This window comes from Heteronotia binoei, chromosome 18 (assembly GCF_032191835.1).
Source record: "Heteronotia binoei isolate CCM8104 ecotype False Entrance Well chromosome 18, APGP_CSIRO_Hbin_v1, whole genome shotgun sequence".
Lineage (NCBI taxonomy): Eukaryota > Metazoa > Chordata > Lepidosauria > Squamata > Gekkonidae > Heteronotia > Heteronotia binoei.
This window is the reverse complement of record NC_083240.1, coordinates 34,904,976-34,920,716: the sequence shown is the minus strand read 5'-3', so window position 1 is coordinate 34,920,716 and position 15,741 is coordinate 34,904,976.

Here is a 15,741-nt window from a genome sequence, read left to right as displayed (position 1 = left end):
CTTCCAGTTCTCTCAGAGCTGTTCTCTCAAGAGCAGTTCTCAGAGCTCTCTCAGCCCTGCCTACCTCACAAGGGTGTCTGTTGTGGGAAGAGGAAGAGAAGAAGATTGTAAGCCGCTTTGAGACGAGCGAAGGGCAGAGTGTAAATCCAATCACCTCTTTTTCTTCTCTGTCCATGGATGTTAAGGAGCTTAGAATGGTGTAACTCAGCTGAGGGTGACATTGTCAGCTTCCCCCACCACCAAAGTTTTGGGACTTTTCTTAGACATATTTCTGGCGTGGGTGTGGGAGGAAAAGTCAAAAGTCGGTCATTGACCTAGAAGGGAGAGCCAACTGGGGTGCATTCTTGCAGGAATCCCAGAATACTTTTTTGCAAAAGTTCAGCTGGGGTGCTCACCGATGTTCCCTCTAAAGCTGAGTTAGCATGATCTGGCTCACAGTTTTTTAGCCTCCAGCTCACACATTTTTGTCTCTGCTCAGGAAAAATGGCCCCAGGGCAAAATAATTTCTGCAGTAGCTCCCAACTTTAATGCCAGTAGCTCACAAAGTAGGATTTTTGCTCACAAGACTCCACAGCTTAAAGGAAGCATCGGTGCCCACCCAGCGTGTGAGAGCTGGTTTTCTTTAAAGGAAACCGTGTTTTCTCCCTGGAATCAGTGGCCGAATGATAGCAGTTGGCTCCAAAAGGCCTGGGTTGGAGACCTTTCTCTGCCTTAGCCGCAGATGTATGGGCGCTGTCCTATCAGCCATTCAGACCCCAGAAAAGGAGGTCTCTCCGGGCATGCCTGAACCTGGGAGGGGAACAAGAAAAAGGAGAGGGCAGAGGCACAATAGCTTTTTGAGTCATGCTTGGTATTTCCCCTACAGACTGAAGCCTGTAAATCATCGGGTGGCTTGAACAGAGACTCTTTGTCATGCCAGAAATGCATGAGAACAGGTGAGAAACGGTGTCAGAAAACAGCCTCTCTCCCACCCACCCCACGCTGGTTTGCCAAGCAAGCTGATACGCTCTGCCCTTCATAGATCGAATCAACAGCGGTAGACCTGGTGTCCAGACAACTGGTCTCTCCCCATTAGAATGAATGGCAATAGTCAAGACCAGAGGGGGAAGGGGTGTTCTCAGTCTCTGCAGTATTGGTTTAAAAAAAAAAAGGTATTTGCCCTTTCTTTACACCCCCTCCAGCTTCTTTGGAGCGCTGCTTTGTTTAGCTGCCTGCCGACTGCAGAATCCAGCTTCTGATCCAGAATCTGTCTGTCCATATTCATGTTCTTTTCCTTACTTTCCCTTGAAAACAAAGGAGCAAGTTCCGAGCCAGTTTGGTGTAGTGGTTAAGTGTGTGGACTCTTATCTGAGAGAACCGGGTTTGATTCCCCACTTCAGAGAGAAGGGCAGGGTATAAATCTGCAGGCTTCTTCTTCCCCTCTCCTCCACTTACAGCTGTTGGAATGGCCTTGGGTCAGCCACAGCTATCGCAGGAGTTGTCCTTGAAAGGGCAGCTGCTGTGAGAGTCCTTTCAGCCTCACCCACCTCACAGGGTGTCTCTTGTGGGGGGAGAAGATATAGGAGATTGTAAGCCGCTCTGTCTCTGATTCAGAGAGAAGGGCGGGGTATAAATCTGCAGGCTTCTCCTCCTCCTCCTGAGGGTTCTTCCTGCTCACCAAGGAGCTTTGGTGAAAGTGCAGCTCCTGGCCCAAAGCCACCAGCCGGAATCGTGGCAAGCAAAGAATGGAATAAACTAGGGGTGGCCAAACTTGCTTAATTGTAGGAGCCATATAGAATAAATGTCAGATGTTTGAGAGCTGCTAGACATGAACATCAGGTGCAGGGCCGTAGTCAGGATTTCATATTTGGTAAGGCCTGCAGCAGCATTCTTTGTTTGGGGAGGGGACTAGGGGGCTAAACACTTTCTCTGCTTCTCAAGTAAAGCAACAACCTGCCCCCCCCCACAAATTCGTCTAACTCAGTAAACCTTCCAGGCGCATCCAGCTGCAAGTAGACTTCTCTCCCCCACCTCGTGCCAATCTGAAGTCCCTAGAATAGCAATGCCGGACTTGTTCAGAGTGGTGGCAGTGAGCAAAGGGGACAGATTGGAGCGGGGGGCATACAGATGGGAGGGGGGTTTGAATGGAGTGGCCTGGCCCGGCTGCAGCTCCCGGTGTGATCAGGTGTTTGAGAGCTGGAAGGAAGGCAGGCAGGCAAATAGATGTGGGGAGGGAGAGATCGAAAGAAAGCAACTTTAAATGCGTTCTCTAAACTGCTGGCTGGCTTGGCAAAGCGATTAAAAGAAACAAATGCCTTCTCCGAGCTGGCCGATGGGTGGTAGGGGCTTCGAGAGCCACACAATATGTGCGAAAGAGCCACATGTGGCTCTCCAGCCACAGTTTGGTTACCCCTGGGATAAACCCTTTGTGTGCCAACAGGACATGCTTGGAGAAAAGACAGGACACATGTGGTAGATGCCAGTTCAGTCCACACCATTTGGGCAGGGGGAGAAACTGCCTTAACTGTCTGAAACAAAGGTCCCCTGATATGGGGAACATTTCAGTTAACCACCCCCTGATGTGCCAGCTTTGGAGAGGGTCCACTCTGCCCCCAGTTCTCCAGTTAAACCTACCACTCCCTCTTCCTACAGCTTCACCCCCCTCCAAGGAAAACCAGCCCCTGTTTTCAGCTCCTCCAGTGCTGAGGTGTGTGTGTGTGTGTGTGTGTGTGAAGGAAAGGAAGGCAGCCTCCCACGCCACCCCCTTTGGCGGGGCAGAAGAATCCCTTCCCCCAGTCGGGCAGCTGGTCAGTGGAGGGAGGGGGCAGAAGAACCTTGCAAGTTCCCATGGGCAGGCGGCAGCAACAGCTCCCCCAAAGGGCCCCTTGTGAAGTTGCTTTGGGTGCTAGGACGGCCCCATCAGCCCTGGGAGAAGTCACAAAGGCATATCAAAGATCCCTCCCAGGCTTAAGTGGTTGAGCAGCTATTTGCAGATGGGGGGGGGGCTGTAGCACAGGAGCTGAGCACCTGATGCACCTGCAGGAGGTCCGTGGCGCAAGCCCCCTCCCCGGCAGCTCTGGTTAAAAGTAGACGGGCCAGCAGCCGTACTCTTGGAAGGGAGCTTGCTTGAGCAGAAGAGGAACGGGGATCTAACCGTTGCCAAAGCCGATCTAACTGTTGCACAGACAGAGCAGCAGCAAAGTGCTTTGTGACAAAGCTGTTTCCGCTGGAAATGAAGCACGAGTCTCTCTCTCCACCCCCCTCAGGTGCTGCAGATTTTGGAGGCTCCAAGGCGGTTTCCTGCAGTTGTTACCCAGCTGCTCGGCAAAAAAAAAGCCTGCTGGGCTTGCTAGGGCAGTCTCGCCTGGGCAGTCAAGAGACCGGAGGCGATTGGCTCTTCTCCAGAGCAGCCAGAATGAGAGCCCTTGTCCTGCAAAGAGAACAGAGGCCCCACCTCGCCTGGCCCTTGAAATCTGCCTCCCAGGGCCGAGAATGTGCTAACTAGGGTTGCCAGGTCTAATTCAAGAAGATCTGGGGACTTTGGGAGTGGAGCCAGGAGACTTTGGGGGTGGAGCCAAGAGCAAGATTGCGACAAGCACAATTGCTTGTCACCCCACTTTCACGTGGCTTCCTTTTGTCTTCTTCGGATTGGGGGGTGGGGGCATGCTGCTGCTGCAGAGCTGCATTTCTGTGACGAGTTGCTCTGAACATGTGCAAGGGTGGTGGCTGGGGATGCCAGTGGAACATGAGGGAGGGATGGTGGCTCAGCGGTAGAGCATCTGCTTGGTAAGCAGAAGGTCCCAGGTTCAATCCCCGGCATCTCCAACTAAAAAGGGTCCAGGCAAACAGGCGTGAAAAACCTCAGCTTGAGACCCTGGAGAGCCGCTGCCAGTCTGAGTAGACAATAATGACTTTGATGGACCCAGGGTCTGATTCAGTATAAGGCAGCTTCATATATTCATAACTGAACTCCAAGCAAAGTTCTGGCCACCACATTTAAAGGCACCACGCTCTAAGTGATTTCCCCTTCTTTTGGGGCTCATAGAATTGGACCCCCTGGTCCAATTCTTTTAAAACGTGGAGGGTCTTTTGAGGAGAAGCATCAGATGCTATGCTGCAAATTTGGTGCCTCTACCTCAAAAAACAGCCTCCCCGAACTCCAGATACCTGCGGATCAATTCTCCATTATACCCTATGGGAATCCACAGGGAATAATGGAGTGCACAGCAGACATTTCCCTCCATCTGCCCACCCCCCGCTTTCTGATGACCCCGACGCTGGGGGAAGGCCTCCAAACTGGGGGATCTCCTGTCCCCACCTGGGGATTAGCAAAACTATAGGATCTTAGCATACAGCTGTGTAAATAAAAAAACTGCTAAAGGACACCATAAATTTTAAACAAGACAGTGTAATGTAGAGGTCAGTGGTGTTCTGACAAAACTTGCACATAGAAAAGAGTATGTAGCAAATAGACATTCGCAGAAGACAGTTCAAAAACAGTCTTTCCAATCACAAAGGTCTCCTGTGAATGTACTGTAAAGATTGGGTTCCAGTGATAAATAAGCGAAAGAAAGAAAGAAAGAAAGAAAGAAAGAAAGAAAGAAAGAAAGAAAGAAAGAAAGAAAGAAAGAAAGAAAGAAAGAAAGAAAGAAAGAGAAAGAAAGAAAGAAAGAAAGAAAGAAAGAAAGAAAGAAAGAAAGAAAGAAAGAAAGAAAGAAAGAAAGAAAGAAAGAAAGAAAGAAAAGACATATTTGGAAGGGCTTCTTTTAGTTCTCTGAACTAAATACTGGAATTGTTACTCCTTTGTGATTGGAAAGACTGTTTTGAACTGTCTTCTGTGAATGTCTTTTTGCTACATGCTCTTTTCTATTTGAAGTTCTATGTTCAAGCTTTGTCAGAACACTACTGACCTCTACATTACATTGCCTTGTTTAAAATTTATGGTGTCTCTTAGTGGTTTTTTTATTTACCCACCTGGGGATTGGTAACCCGAACAAAGGGGAAAAACCAGTTTGGTGGCCAGAACCAGTCCAAGGAATGGTGATGACCCGGATGGCCCAGGCTAGCCAAATCTCACCACATCTTGGATACTTCCTTGCTGGGTTCACCATAAGTTAGAAGCTAAGCATGGTCAGTCCTAGAAAGGGAGACCACCAAGGAAGGCTTTGCAGAGGAAGGCCATGGCCAACCACATCTGCTTTCTCCCTCACCCTGAAAGCCCCTTGCTGGGGTTGCCATAAGTTAGAAGCTAAGCAGGGTCAGTACTTGAAAGTGAGACCACCAAGGAAGGCTCTGCAGCGAAAGGAGATGGCCAATCACCTCTGCTTCTCCCTTGCCTTGAAAGCCCCTTGCTGAGGTCGCTGTAAGTCAGCTGTGAATTGATGGCACATATGTACATAAATAATAATGGGTCAAGGGATACCTTTTCAGAGGACAACACCCCCTAGCTTTGCTCTATGGGTCAGGCACCTCCGTACCAAGTGCTGTTCCTTCTACTAGCAACCTTGAGGGTCAAGCAGAGCTGTGGAGTGAGGCCACCCGCTGTCCAGGGAGGGGTTTCTTTAGCCTTGAGGTGTGTGTGTCCTAGTTATGTGGTTGCTGCCTGGTGGAACAACCTTCTGGAGGAGGTTATGGCCCTACGAGAGCTCTTGCAGTTCCGCAGGGCCTGCAAAACGGTGCTCTTCGGCCAGGCATTTTTTGAATTAAAATCTATAACAGAAAAAAAACCCCAGATATTACACCATCTGGTCCACCTCGAATGCTCCACTGTGACCTGGGACTTTTAACACGCAGGAATAGCGAAATAATAAAACTCACATCGTAACCTTTTTTAATTTCTATAAAAAACTTTATGAATCTAATAATCCAGACCCACACCAAATTGAAAACTATTTAAATTCCATTGATTTCAAAGCATTCCTTTCGGAACAGCATGCATCTTTTTTGGACAGACCTTTTAACTTGACTGAGTTAACATCAGTGATTTCAAAAATCAAGAACAATAAGGCTATGGGAAGGGATGGATTCCCAATCGAATTTTATATCCTCTTTGTTAATACCATTAAAATCCTCTTTTAATTTTAAATCCTCTTTAAATCCTCTTTGTTTTAAATTTTTGTTTAAATTTTAAATCCTCTTTGTTAACACCATTATTAGACACCTGTAATTCGGTCATGGAAGACGGGTGCCTCCCCCCAAGCTGGTTGGAATCATGAATGATAGTAATTCATAAACAAGGAAAAGACAAACTTAATCCCGCCTCCTACCGCCCTATTTCGCTTTTGAATCATGATTTTAAAAAATTTTCTTCTTTACTTGCAGAGCGACTGAAACAGATTATTACACATTATATACATCCAGACCAGGCCGGCTTCATGCCAGGTTGTACTATTACAGACAATATCTGAAAATCACTTAATTTGATCCACCTAGCAAAATCTTCAAAAGTACCATCTTTAATCTTATCTCTGGACGCGGAAAAAGCGTTTGACAAGGTGGAAGTAAATTACTTAAAAACTCTACTCAGGTTTATGAAATTTGGACCACGTTTTTTTAAGTCTATCTGCCATTTATAGCTCCCCTTCTACACAAAAGAATACTAATTTTTATAGATCAGATGAATTACATCTTGGTAGAGGTATCCATCAGGGCTGTCCTTTATCCCCTCTATTATTTGCCCTAACAATTGAACCCTTTGCCTATGCAATCAGGAATGCGTCGGGTATCTCAATCAATAGCGTTGTTTACAAAGCCAGTTTATTTGCCGATGATATGGTGTTTTATCTTAGTAACCCTTTAAATTCATTAATGTCTCTTACAGACAAAATAGATGAATTCAGTAAATACTCAGGCTTTTCCATCAACTTTAATAAATCAGAAATATTCCCGATCAATATTCTGCAGAAGTTGCAAGAGACTATTAAGTCTGTATTACCTTTTAAATGGGTTGAAAAAACATGGAGACATCTAGGCATATTATTTCCACGGAATCTATCAGACTTATATAAGGTTAACTACGGACCGTTATATAAAGCTATGACTCAGACACTAGGGGAGTGGTCTAAGATGAACTTCTCTATTCTAGAGAAAATAGATCTTAGTAAATCCTTTTTACTTCCTCGTCTTCTTTTTTTGTTTCAAAATCTCCCTATACCTATCCCAAAAAAAGACTTAACAAATTGGCAATCACTCTAGACTTCCTTTTTATGGAATAAACGTAGACCAAGAATTGCTTTTTCATTGCTAGCGAAACCTCGGAAAATGGGAGGTTTGGCCATCCCTTTGACTGACAAATATATAGCAGCACAATTAAGACATATTGTATTATACGCTTCCCCTTATGAAACTCCAGCCTGGGTACAAATTGAAAAAAATAATCTACCTAATGTACTATTACAGGAATTTATTTGGAATTCTAAATCTGACAGAAGGGAGTATGTTTTGTCTAATCCGTTTCTTAAACACACAGTACAACTATGGGATCAATGGAGAAATACCCTGCATCCTCACCACTGATGGCATTTCGGGGCCAATCCTGGTTTCCCCCAGGTCAGAACATAAATCACTTCAAGGTGTGGAGGGATAATAATATTTTCAGACTGATAGATGTCACAACCAATGGGAAACTGAGTACCCACGGTCAGTTGGAACACAAATTCAAAATTTCTATCCCTTGGTACCAATATACTCAAATACACTATGCTCTGCATCAAATTGTACCAATTGTCATGGCTAATAGAGCTCTCAATCCTCTGGAAAAATTATTTCACAAAGGCTTCGCAAGGTGGTATTTGACTCCCTATAGGCTTTTTAAAGGAAAAGCAAAAGAAAATCCAAATTGCTGGAAGGGTTGTGGCCAATTGGGCACGTTCATTCATTGCTGGTGGGAGTGCCCAGAGATCAATGTTTTCTGGAAAGAAGTGCTGGAAAAAATAACAGAAATAACTGGGATTACAATTCCATCTACACCTGACTCGGTTTTATTAAACTTGTGGACAAATGCTGATTGGTCTGTTTTGAAGAAAGAGCTACTATCCCTGTTATTGTTAACAGGAAAAATAGTTATTGCCAGTTGCTGGAAAAAACTGAATGTGCCTAAGTTAAATTGTTGGTTCAACAAAGTCTGGGATATATTAATTCAGGATAAATTAGCTACTAATATATTGTTGCAAGAAAATGCTAAAGCTGGGGATTGGTTCCTTGAAAAGTGGTTCCTCTTTGAGTATATAAATAATAATGAGACGATTGTTGGGAAAATACCTTCTAAATATTTTAATATTATGATCTATTAACTCTACACTGGGATTTCATGTAAGACTTAGCCTTGGAGCTAAGGAAGGGATAATTCTTTGTATAGTAAAAGCTTTTTTCCACTTGCTGTGGGATAACTGCGATATGTATCCTATAAGACACTGATCTTTCTTAAGTTAGTTGTTTGCATGTTGTTTATATTTCTTTTATGTTTGTAAAGAGGAAATGGCTATAATTTTTTGCACTATTCTAATGTGTGAAAAGATGGATGTTTGTTTGTTGTTTAACAAAAAAGAATTCAATTAAAAATTTAAATGGGGGGGGGGACTCACATCGATTGATTGTCATTATTATTTATTATTACGTTCAACTTAGTTGCCCATCATCACCAATACAATCTACCGTTAGATCAAATAGCACCTACCATAGTTGTATGATCTTGTTTTATACGGTTTTATCTATGATGTATTTTATCTTTGTGTGTTACGGCTTATTAATACTGGTTTTTTTACGACCTTTCCAAGTGAGCCGCCCTGAGCCTGCTTCGGTGGGGAGGGCGGGATAGAAGTCGAATCAATAAATAATAAATCAAACCATGAGCGAGACCAAACGGCCTCTCAGAACTGAGCACATTTCAGGAGGCATAGGAAGTGCCAGGGCTGAAGATGAGCGTATGTAAAAAGAGGGGCAGGAAGGAGAAAACCAAGGGTCACAGAGCAATGAGCCTGCTGAAGTGCTTCAGCTGTATCTTGAGGGCAAAAGGCTTTCTCCTCTCCCCGCCACAACTATTTAGGAAGAGGGAGGTAAATAGCCTCCCTCTCCACCCAGCTTCCTGCTCAACTAGTTCCAAACTTCAGCAGTCAGTGCTATGGGACAACTGCACTACCTGCATGTTAGCTGGTGAATAGTCGGGACTAATTTATCAAAAGGAGCAAAGGGGACGGTATGTCCCTGCCGTTCACAAAGCTTTAAATGTTAAATTGCCTATTTAACTTTGACTTGCTCCTTAAGCGTGGAATGTTCTTTTTTTCCTCCCGTGTATCTCAATTAGTGTTCTCTATTGTTTGGTTTAAAAGCCTGTGTGCTTATTGCTTTGTCTAAAAGCCTATGTGCTATGCAGACCCCTGAACAAATGTCATGTTTTATTTGAGGCAGGCGTTTGGGTCAGCAGGGCCACTGAGTTTATGGGCTTTAATTTTTACACCAGATAGCAGGCTGTGCAGCAGATCCTGCTCTCTGATCCGAGTTAGGTATACAGGAGAACACTCTGTGAGAGCGGCTCACAATCTCCTTTGTCTTCCTCCCCCACAACAGGCACCCTGTTGAAAACGATATTTTAAATCACAATATTTTCCACATTAATTCTCCTATATACCTTACTCATACCCGTGAGCCCTCTGGTTTCATATACTCTGATTGGAGTTGGCACAGTGGCCATTGAAGTCAAAGGGCTGGGTCAGTGACTTTGACTTTAGACTGGAGGCCCTCTTTTCAATGTCCGATACCTGGTCCTTTCACATTAACTGAAGGAAGATTCCTTTAGACGTGTATGGGGGGGTGGGAATGTATGGATCATTGATTAGTTTCTTGGTTTCTTTCCTGTTATTAGGGATATGGCCTATTCTGAAGTTGTAAAGTAGATTAGGAAAGGGCTGGGCCTACCCTGCCACTAGGAGAGCCAGTTCGGTGTAGTGGTTAAGTATGCAGACTCTTATTTATCATTGGCGAACTATCGGCCGGTGTCAAACCTTCCCTTTTTGGGTAAGGTCATAGAGCGGGCGGTGGCGACTCAGCTGCAGGGATTCCTGGAGGACACTTCCGCACTGGATCCATTCCAGTCCGGCTTCCGGCCAGGTCACGGGACGGAGACAGTTCTGGTCGCCCTCATGGATGATCTTATGCGACATCTGGATCAGGGCGGTTCTGCAGTGCTGCTGTTATTAGATCTGTCAGCCGCTTTTGACACGGTTGACCACCAGCTACTGATTGACCGCCTCACCGATGTGGGGATACAGGGATCTGCCTTGCAGTGGCTGACTTCCTTTCTCCAAGATCGGGGACAAAGGGTGGTGATAGGGGAGGAAGCATCCCAGAGGCACTCCCTTAGTTGTGGGGTGCCGCAGGGAGCGGTCCTATCCCCGATGCTATTTAATATCTATATGCGCCCCCTTGCCCAGATTGTCAGGAGGTATGGACTGGGTTGCCATCAATATGCGGATGACACCCAGCTCTACCTATTGATGGGTGGCCAGTCTGACTGTACCCTGGAAAACCTAGACCTGGCATTACAAGCCGTGGCCTCTTGGCTCAGACTGAGTCGGCTGAAATTGAATCCGACGAAGACGGAGGTTCTCTACCTGGGTCGGGGCGGTCCAGGGAGAGAGATCCAGCTGCCGGCCCTTGACGGGGTGCCACTGATACCGGTCCCCAAAGTCAAGAGCTTAGGCGTGCTTCTTGAGTCCTCCCTTACAATGGAGGCTCAGGTAGCAGCCACTGTTAGATCTGCCTTTTTCCATCTTCGGCAAGCACGGCAGCTGGCCCCTTACCTGGAGCGCAGCGACCTAGCGACGGTAATCCATGCTACGGTCACCTCAAGAATAGATCACTGTAATGCTCTCTACATGGGGCTACCCCTGACGCTAACCCGGAGACTACAACTAGTGCAGAACGCTGCGGCACGGCTGTTAATGGGGCTACCACGACGGGAGCACATTCGGCCAGTGCTGAGAGAGCTGCACTGGTTGCCTGTTGTGTTCCGAGTTCGCTTCAAGGTGTTGGTACTAACCTTTAAAGCCCTTTATGGTCAGGGACCTGCCTATCTACGGGACCGCCTTTCCCCATATATCCCCCAGAGAGCACTGCGATCAGGGACAAAAAATCTGCTGTCTGCCCCTGGCCCAAAAGAAGCCAGGCTATGCGTAACAAGATCCAGGGCTTTCTCGGTGGCAGCACCAGAACTTTGGAACACCCTCCCAGAAGCTATAAGGGCCCTGCGGGATTTGTCGGCGTTCCGCAGGGCCTGTAAGACCGAACTGTTTAGACAAGCTTTTCTGGTTGACTGAAAATGGGCTGCCACCGGACATCCTACAGAAGCTGGCGATCATAGCAGAACCCAATACCGCCAGACTGGATTGAGACAGCGCAAATAGTTTTAAATTGATAAGTGAACTATGTTTTTATATGTTTTATGGAATTGATTGTTTTTATGATATTGTAAGCCGCCCTGAGTCCGCTTGCGGAGAGGGCGGGATATAAATGTAAAGTAATAAATAAATAATAAAGTAATAAAATAAATTATCTGGGAGAACCAGGTTTGATTCCCCACTCCTCCACTTGCAGCTGCTGGAATGGCCTTGGGTCAGCCAGAGCTCTGGCAGAGGTTGTCCTTGAAAGGGCAGCTGCTGTGAGAGCCCTCTCAGCCCCACCCACCTCACAGGGTGTCTGTTGTGGGGGAGGAAGGGAAAGGAGATTGTGAGCCGCTCTGAGACTCTTCGGAGTGGAGGGCGGGATATAAATCCAATATCATCATCTTCTTCTTCTAGGCAAACTAGGTGATTGCCTAGAGCACCAAACTGGGTGCCCCCCTATGTGACTCAGTGACATTAACCGTTGCGGGGGTGGGGGGGAGGCGTGCCAGAGGTTAGCCTTGCCTAAGGTGCCAGGCAGTCTAGGGCCAGCCCTGGAAAAGGGTTAATGAGTTTTATCAGGGGTGGCCAAACTGTGGCTTGGGAGCCACATGTGGCTCTTTCACCTGTATTGTGTGGCTCTCGTCGGCCAGCTTTGAGAAGGCTTTTCTCTCTTAAATCACTTCTCCAAGCCAGCTCAGCTGGCAGCTTGGACAATATATTTCAAGTTAAAATTGCTTTCTTTCCACCTCTCCCTCCCTCCCCATCTATTTTCCTTCCTTCCGGCTCTCAAACCTCTGACATCTATTCTACGTGGCTCTTACGTTAAGCACATTTGGCCACCCCAGATTTTGACCATGGTGATGCACAGACACTGTGCGAATCCTTTACTTTTGCAGCAAGATTTGTCCCCCTTTGACCCTCCCATGATAGCTGAGCCTCCTTACAACTCCTAGCTGTAAGTTCACCTTCATGTTAGGGAGACAGGATGTACTGCCAGCTGCAGAGCTTGGAGGGTTGGGGTCACTCCACCTAAACTCCATATTCCCGCTGGTACTCCATATTCTCCTGCTGTATATTCTGTGATAGATGGCCACCACAATCTCACCTATCCTCAGTGAATATTGGCTGCCTGTTAACTCTAGCATGATCTTTCTTTTGCTGGCAGATGCTGCTCCAGAAAGAGCACATTCTGTTGCCAGATCTCCAGCACTTGTGGTTCCTCAGTGCTATCGCAGAGATTGATTTTAATTCACCATGTTGTATTTTCATGTTTACCGTTTTGCATTTTATCTTGCATTTGTTTTTGACTTTGCTCAAGACCTTTGGTCAGAGGAGCATAATAAGGGAAGCCATTTAGGAAGAGGGCGATAAATACTTCTCTCCCCCCCCCCCCACCGCCGCTTCCTGCTCAACTAGTTCTGAACTTCAGCAGTCAGTGCTAAGGGATATCTGCCCTACAGGCAAGCTAGGCGGCTCATATTCAGAACAAATTAAAAGAATTTGTTTCCAACCCACCTTTCCCAAGCGAAGCACAAGGCTGCTTGCAACTAGTGACGTGTACAAAGTTAAAAGGAATAAAAGAGCAGGATGTGCAAATAAGCCACAAACCCTCAAAAGCAAATAGTTTTGCCTGCTGACCATTAACACACTATCCAAAAAGCAACACCAGCAGAAACATGGAGGTAATGAGTTGCCAGTCTCTAGGCAGGGCCTGGAGATCTCCGGGAATTACAACCGATGATCCCTCTAAACCAGGGGTGTCAAACATGCAGCCCGAGGGCCGAATCAGGCTACTGGAGGGCTCCTGTCAGGCCTGTCTGCTTCCTTCTCCCTCTCTCTTGCTTCCTTGCTTTGCAAGGTTTACTCAATTGCACAGGAGCTACAGAGCAAAGCCTCTACTTTCTCCATTGGTTGAGGCTCCTCTCCCTCCTGGTCCCCTGGGGATGGGGAAAGAGCCAGAGCTTCCTTTGGCCAGTTTCCTGGATCCCAGGGGAGAAATACAAAGGAAGCACCTTTAAGACCAAGAAGTGCTAATGTTTAAAAGCATGTTTTATTATTATTTTTAAAGTCTTTAGTTGTGTTTGTCTATGTTCTTTAAAAAGTTTATACTGTATCTCTGCTACCTGATCTTATACTGCCACAGGAGGTGGTGGCGGCTGCAAGCATAGCCAGCTTCAAGACGGGGTTAGATAAAAAATTGGAGCAGAGGTCCATCAGTGGCTGTTAGTCACAGTGTGTATATATGTGTGTGTATGAGGGACGGTGGCTCAGTGGTAGAGCATCTGTTTGGGAAGCAGAAGGTCCCAGGTTCAATCCCCGGCATCTCCAAAAAGGGGTCCAGGCAAATAGGTGTGAAAAACCTCAGCTGGAGACCCTGGAGAGCCGCTGCCAGTCTGAGAAGACAATACAGACTTTGATGGATCAAAGGTCTGATTCAGTATAAGGCAGCTTCATATGTTCATATATATATATATATATATATTTGGCCACTGTGTGACATAGTGTCGGACTGGATGGGCCATTGGCCTGATCCAACAGGGCTTCTCTTATGTTCTTATGTGACACAGAGTGTCGGACTGGATGGGCCATTGGCCTGATCCAACAGGGCTTCTCTTATGTTCTTATCTTAAATAGGTACACACATTGCCTGGCCCAAAATAGCCCAGCCTGGCCTGACAAGGTCTCATTTATGTTAGATCTGGCCCTCATAACAAATGAGTTTGACATCCCTGCTCTAAACTGTGGAGTCTTGTGAGCAAAAATTCTATTTTGTGAGCTACCAGCATTAAAGTTGTGAGCTCCTGCGTAAATTAGTTTGGTTTAGGAGGATTCTTCCTGAGTTAAGACAAAAATGTGAGAGCTGGAGGCTAAAAAACAGTGAGCTAGCCCACACTAACTCAGCTTAGGGGGAACGCTGGTTACAACCCATCTCCAGACTGCAGAGTTACTGTGGTCAAAATGGCCACTGACGTCCCTCCCCAGGCCCCACCACATCTCCAGGAATTTCCCAATCCAGAGTTGGCAAGCTCAGTGAAAGCAGAAACAAATCAACCCCCTTAATAAACTTTACCGGCTTCCCCTTAACGTTAGTGAGGGTCAAGGTGGCATCTTCCTAACTGTTCTAAGGGAGGGACGGTGGCTCAGTGGTAGAGCATCTGCTTGGGAAGCAGAAGGTCCCAGGTTCAATCTCTGGCATCTCCAAAAAAGGGTCCAAGCAAATAGGTGTGAAAAACCTCAGCTTGAGACCCTGGAGAGCCGCTGCCAGTCTGAGAAGACAATACTGACTTTGATGGACCAAAGGTCTGATTCAGTATAAGGCAGCTTCATATGTTCATATGTTCTGCGGTAGTCCATTCCACCAAATCAGAGTACCAATGGAGACCAACAGAAACCAGGCACGGGATGAGGACACTTCTCAAAAAGATGGGAACGGAGAGTGACAGCAGATAGGAGAAGCGTAACTGACACATGGGTTCTTCTCAGGAGAGGTACACAGAGCACAGTGGATCTGGAAGGCAGCGCTGTGCTCCTGCCATCAAACACAGAAACTAACACCCTCTGCATCTGCGTACAGCAGGAAATGCAGATTTAGGGCGGCTTCTCAGTCATGAAATGAACACCTATATTAAGCAGCATGTGTGGAGAGCTCTGGAAGGGCAGTCCCACATCAGCTGTGTTACAGTAGCCCAGCCTAAGAGACAACATTATGGGGATTGGTGAGGCCGAGTTAAGTATTGTTGTTGTGTGTAGTACAGCCAGGAGATCCTACGATTGTCTCGCAGCCAGAAGTTCTAGCAGTCCAAGCTCTGCTCACGATCCGAGTTTGATCCCAGCAGAAGCTGGGTTCAGGTAGCTAGCTCAAGGTTGGTAAAGGTTTTACCGAGGTCAGTCAAACAAGTACCCAGCTTGCTGGGGGGAAAGTGTAGATGACTGGGGAAGGCAATGGCAAACCACCACGCAAAAAAGTCTGCCGTGAAAACAACATGAAGCGACTGGTCACCCCGGAGTTGGAAACAACTGGTGCTTGCACAGGGACTACCTTGCCCTTTTTACCACTTGGTGGCAAGCTAAATTTTTAAGGCAAGAGATGTTTCAGAGGTGGTTTGCCACTGCCTGCCTCTGCATCACACCCCTGGTATTCCTTGGTGGTTGCCCTTTCAAATACCAGCCAAGGTCAACCTTGCTTAGCATCCAAGATCTGATGAGACTGGGCTAGCCTGGGTTATCCAAGTCGGCACCAAATCACCGAAGTCCTGAACAAGGAATGACAACTTTTGAGCATGGTGAGTCAAGAGCAGCTTACCTCTCCCTAGAATTTGACAATTCCTTATTGCATGGTGGAGGCCATTCTTGTTTAACCCCTACAATTCCCTCTGGGTTTTCC